The 6,000-nt window shown below is 46.9% G+C and overlaps 3 non-coding genes across 3 annotated transcripts; all 3 read right to left on the bottom strand.

The window, feature by feature from the left end:
- Positions 1 to 818: 818 nt before the first annotated feature.
- On the bottom strand, positions 819 to 1,009 carry LOC130320795 (U2 spliceosomal RNA). The gene has a single exon (XR_008866642.1). It is a non-coding gene; the product is annotated as a U2 spliceosomal RNA (small nuclear RNA).
- A 2,091-nt stretch (positions 1,010 to 3,100) lies between these two features.
- Positions 3,101 to 3,291, bottom strand: LOC130320756 (U2 spliceosomal RNA). The gene has a single exon (XR_008866607.1). It is a non-coding gene; the product is annotated as a U2 spliceosomal RNA (small nuclear RNA).
- A 2,080-nt stretch (positions 3,292 to 5,371) lies between these two features.
- Positions 5,372 to 5,562, bottom strand: LOC130320755 (U2 spliceosomal RNA). Its single transcript, XR_008866606.1, has one exon. It is a non-coding gene; the product is annotated as a U2 spliceosomal RNA (small nuclear RNA).
- Positions 5,563 to 6,000: the final 438 nt, after the last annotated feature.

Here is a 6,000-nt window from a genome sequence, read left to right as displayed (position 1 = left end):
CTGTTCAGCGACAGACAAGTCGCATCGGCTGAAAGTAGGCCAGAATGTCAGTCCATGTTGGAGCAGGTTTAGATACAGTCTAAAGTATAGATCTCAAAGTCTGTGCACAGAATTTAGCAAGGGCCTCGCACCTTCTGATGCATCAGGTAGGTGCACAATAGCATAGCCTAACCCTCTGTACTTTGGTCTATATTGATGCGGGACATAGACAGCCAGCTGATGACCAATCCATTAGTGCAATGGATGGCTGGAAGCATTTGTCTTTGCCTTTGCAATACCACAGAAGCAATGCATGGTCAATGTACAGCAATGACACACCTGTGTGAACAGCCAGGAGACCCCCCCCCCCCCCCCCATGTTATGTTACATAGTTACATAGTTAGTACGGTCGAAAAAAGACATATGTCCATCAAGTTCAACCAGGGAATTAAGGGGTAGGGGTGTGGCGCGATATTGGGGAAGGGATGAGATTTTATATTTCTTCATAAGCATTAATCTTATTTTGTCAATTAGGAACATTCAGCACCCACCCGCTATCAAGGCAGCTGCCTATCATGTCATGCCCTACCTGCACAGGTGTGCTGGCTACTCAAATGATCCAATTAAGGAGGCCATTTAGTCAGCAGCAGCAGAAGTCCTGTGCCTGGACGCTCCAACAGCGGCCAGACACAAGCAGAAGCAGAAGCAGCAGAAGCAGCAGCAGCACCACCTTTTGTTTTTTGGCTGCAGCAGCAGCAAGGCCCACAGGGCTGGCTAGCTGGCTAGCCAGCAAGCAGGTAGCAATGAAAGTAGGAATCTTTCTTTTTAACCCTGTAAGGGGGTGGTGCACTGTACCCAAAGATACTGCCATATCGGGTCAATGCATAGGGCGACGGAAGCAAGCTTCGAAATCGGCCCCCGTTCTCAAAAATCTATTTAATATATGGTCCCCAGATAGGGGACGTATCAGATATTAAACTGATAAGAACAGATACTACACTTGATCTTAGCCAAAAGGCCGAGAAGCGATAACCGTGAAAGGGGCGGGCCCAACAAGGTGCCCTTCATGGGCACTATGACTGCTTGCTGTCAGGGAGGCTGCCAGACAATTTTCCATGCACACTCTGGGCTGGGGGGCAGTCAACCACCAGTACACACAGCAGAACCTAAACCCATACCATTATTGCTAAGCAGCAAGACAGGGGCCCATTGCACTCCCACGGGGCCTTTTTAAATGCAATCCATAACCCGGATTTGCCAGGAACCCTTCTTACTCCTCCTACTTGCATGTGACACTGGGCTGAGGATCTGCATAGGAAACACACACACAAGCACACACCTACCTTTGTTGCCTGCAGATGCCTCCTTGGCTGTCCCCAAACGGTATCAAACCAACACCCACGGGAAGCTGTAAGCATAGAGGACATGCCTGCACCCCATTGGACTTACCTGTGTGGGTTAAACCCGGGTTATTTGACAACCTATGGCGGTGATGGTTCTGCTCAGGCAGAGCAGTGCTGATGCTCCTCATAAAGCTGTCGCTGCTGTGAAGGTTCTAGGTGACATCACAAATCCCTATGGTTACATACACAACAAAGCTGGGTTGTTGTTGTTTACACTCTGCAAGGCCTGTGGAAGTGAGTGACATCATAGCACTGTAGTTCTGAGGGTTCTAGATGGATGCAACAATCTCCTGTTGCTTCTATGAAGGCCATAATAGACGACATCACCAAACAGCTCCATAGTCACATACACAGCAAAGGAGAGATGTTGTTTACACCTAGTGATGTCAGTGGTATTGAGTGACATCACAGCACAGTGCTAAGGCTCCTGGGCCTGGACACAGCAGCGGCTGCAATATCTCAACGGAGAATACGTTTATATATATGTGTGTGTGTGCGCGTATATATATATATATAAATATATATATATATATATATATATATATATTTCTCCGCCGAAATCACTTTTAAACCCATTTCCACCTTTTTTTCCCTTCTCTTCCTCTTACTTTTTTTTCACGTTTTTTTACGTTTTTCTCCTTTTCGCCTCTTTTCTGGGCGTATTATTCTTCTTTTTCTTCTTTTTTTTCGTCTAATGCATACCCCATCAGTGCAGCAATGCTTATTCAATACCGCCAGCAGATGGAGACACTGGGGGATAATTTTCTAAGGATTTATACTGATTTTTCCTGTCTGAATTTGTCGCACAGAAAGTTGCAGGCCAAATATGTGTGACATTTCTGCGACTTTAGCTTCTAGAGCATTTTTACAACATTATACATAGGTGCTGAATACATAAAAAGCGACTGTTCAGCGACAGACAAGTCGCATCGGCTGAAAGTAGGCCAGAATGTCAGTCCATGTTGGAGCAGGTTTAGATACAGTCTAAAGTATAGATCTCAAAGTCTGTGCACAGAATTTAGCAAGGGCCTCGCACCTTCTGATGCATCAGGTAGGTGCACAATAGCATAGCCTAACCCTCTGTACTTTGGTCTATATTGATGCGGGACATAGACAGCCAGCTGATGACCAATCCATTAGTGCAATGGATGGCTGGAAGCATTTGTCTTTGCCTTTGCAATACCACAGAAGCAATGCATGGTCAATGTACAGCAATGACACACCTGTGTGAACAGCCAGGAGACCCCCCCCCCCCATGTTATGTTACATAGTTACATAGTTAGTACGGTCGAAAAAAGACATATGTCCATCAAGTTCAACCAGGGAATTAAGGGGTAGGGGTGTGGCGCGATATTGGGGAAGGGATGAGATTTTATATTTCTTCATAAGCATTAATCTTATTTTGTCAATTAGGAACATTCAGCACCCACCCGCTATCAAGGCAGCTGCCTATCATGTCATGCCCTACCTGCACAGGTGTGCTGGCTACTCAAATGATCCAATTAAGGAGGCCATTTAGTCAGCAGCAGCAGAAGTCCTGTGCCTGGACGCTCCAACAGCGGCCAGACACAAGCAGAAGCAGAAGCAGCAGAAGCAGCAGCAGCACCACCTTTTGTTTTTTGGCTGCAGCAGCAGCAAGGCCCACAGGGCTGGCTAGCTGGCTAGCCAGCAAGCAGGTAGCAATGAAAGTAGGAATCTTTCTTTTTAACCCTGTAAGGGGGTGGTGCACTGTACCCGAAGATACTGCCATATCGGGTCAATGCATAGGGCGACGGAAGCAAGCTTCGAAATCGGCCCCCGTTCTCAAAAATCCATTTAATATATGGTCCCCAGATAGGGGACGTATCAGATATTAAACTGATAAGAACAGATACTACACTTGATCTTAGCCAAAAGGCCGAGAAGCGATAACCGTGAAAGGGGCGGGCCCAACAAGGTGCCCTTCATGGGCACTATCACTGCTTGCTGTCAGGGAGGCTGCCAGACAATTTTCCATGCACACTCTGGGCTGGGGGGCAGTCAACCACCAGTACACACAGCAGAACCTAAACCCATACCATTATTGCTAAGCAGCAAGACAGGGGCCCATTGCACTCCCACGGGGCCTTTTTAAATGCAATCCATAACCCGGATTTGCCAGGAACCCTTCTTACTCCTCCTACTTGCATGTGACACTGGGCTTAGGATCTGCATAGGAAACACACACACAAGCACACACCTACCTTTGTTGCCTGCAGATGCCTCCTTGGCTGTCCCCAAACGGTATCAAACCAACACCCACGGGAAGCTGTAAGCATAGAGGACATGCCTGCACCCCATTGGACTTACCTGTGTGGGTTAAACCCGGGTTATTTGACAACCTATGGCGGTGATGGTTCTGCTCAGGCAGAGCAGTGCTGATGCTCCTCATAAAGCTGTCGCTGCTGTGAAGGTTCTAGGTGACATCACAAATCCCTATGGTTACATACACAACAAAGCTGGGTTGTTGTTGTTTACACTCTGCAAGGCCTGTGGAAGTGAGTGACATCATAGCACTGTAGTTCTGAGGGTTCTAGATGGATGCAACAATCTCCTGTTGCTTCTATGAAGGCCATAATAGACGACATCACCAAACAGCTCCATAGTCACATACACAGCAAAAGAGAGATGTTGTTTACACCTAGTGATGTCAGTGGTATTGAGTGACATCACAGCACAGTGCTAAGGCTCCTGGGCCTGGACACAGCAGCGGCTGCAATATCTCAACGGAGAATACGTTTATATATATGTGTGTGTGTGCGCGTATATATATATATATATATATATATATATATATATATATATTTCTCCGCCGAAATCACTTTTAAACCCATTTCCACCTTTTTTTCCCTTCTCTTCCTCTTACTTTTTTTTCACGTTTTTTTACGTTTTTCTCCTTTTCGCCTCTTTTCTGGGCGTATTATTCTTCTTTTTCTTCTTTTTTTTCGTCTAATGCATACCCCATCAGTGCAGCAATGCTTATTCAATACCGCCAGCAGATGGAGACACTGGGGGATAATTTTCTAAGGATTTATACTGATTTTTCCTGTCTGAATTTGTCGCACAGAAAGTTGCAGGCCAAATATGTGTGACATTTCTGCGACTTTAGCTTCTAGAGCATTTTTACAACATTATACATAGGTGCTGAATACATAAAAAGCGACTGTTCAGCGACAGACAAGTCGCATCGGCTGAAAGTAGGCCAGAATGTCAGTCCATGTTGGAGCAGGTTTAGATACAGTCTAAAGTATAGATCTCAAAGTCTGTGCACAGAATTTAGCAAGGGCCTCGCACCTTCTGATGCATCAGGTAGGTGCACAATAGCATAGCCTAACCCTCTGTACTTTGGTCTATATTGATGCGGGACATAGACAGCCAGCTGATGACCAATCCATTAGTGCAATGGATGGCTGGAAGCATTTGTCTTTGCCTTTGCAATACCACAGAAGCAATGCATGGTCAATGTACAGCAATGACACACCTGTGTGAACAGCCAGGAGACCCCCCCCCCCCCCCATGTTATGTTACATAGTTACATAGTTAGTACGGTCGAAAAAAAGACATATGTCCATCAAGTTCAACCAGGGAATTAAGGGGTAGGGGTGTGGCGCGATATTGGGGAAGGAATGAGATTTTATATTTCTTCATAAGCATTAATCTTATTTTGTCAATTAGGAACATTCAGCACCCACCCGCTATCAAGGCAGCTGCCTATCATGTCATGCCCTACCTGCACAGGTGTGCTGGCTACTCAAATGATCCAATTAAGGAGGCCATTTAGTCAGCAGCAGCAGAAGTCCTGTGCCTGGACGCTCCAACAGCGGCCAGACACAAGCAGAAGCAGAAGCAGCAGCAGCACCACCTTTTGTTTTTTGGCTGCAGCAGCAGCAAGGCCCACAGGGCTGGCTAGCTGGCTAGCCAGCAAGCAGGTAGCAATGAAAGTAGGAATCTTTCTTTTTAACCCTGTAAGGGGGTGGTGCACTGTACCCGAAGATACTGCCATATCGGGTCAATGCATAGGGCGACGGAAGCAAGCTTCGAAATCGGCCCCCGTTCTCAAAAATCCATTTAATATATGGTCCCCAGATAGGGGACGTATCAGATATTAAACTGATAAGAACAGATACTACACTTGATCTTAGCCAAAAGGCCGAGAAGCGATAACCGTGAAAGGGGCGGGCCCAACAAGGTGCCCTTCATGGGCACTATCACTGCTTGCTGTCAGGGAGGCTGCCAGACAATTTTCCATGCACACTCTGGGCTGGGGGGCAGTCAACCACCAGTACACACAGCAGAACCTAAACCCATACCATTATTGCTAAGCAGCAAGACAGGGGCCCATTGCACTCCCACGGGGCCTTTTTAAATGCAATCCATAACCCGGATTTGCCAGGAACCCTTCTTACTCCTCCTACTTGCATGTGACACTGGGCTGAGGATCTGCATAGGAAACACACACACAAGCACACACCTACCTTTGTTGCCTGCAGATGCCTCCTTGGCTGTCCCCAAACGGTATCAAACCAACACCCACGGGAAGCTGTAAGCATAGAGGACATGCCTGCACCCCATTGGACTTACCTGTGTGGGTTAAACCCGG

The sequence above is a fragment of the Hyla sarda genome, unplaced genomic scaffold (genome assembly GCF_029499605.1).
Source record: "Hyla sarda isolate aHylSar1 unplaced genomic scaffold, aHylSar1.hap1 scaffold_222, whole genome shotgun sequence".
In the NCBI taxonomy this organism is placed as follows: domain Eukaryota; kingdom Metazoa; phylum Chordata; class Amphibia; order Anura; family Hylidae; genus Hyla; species Hyla sarda.
This window is presented reverse-complemented; position numbering and strand designations above follow the sequence as displayed.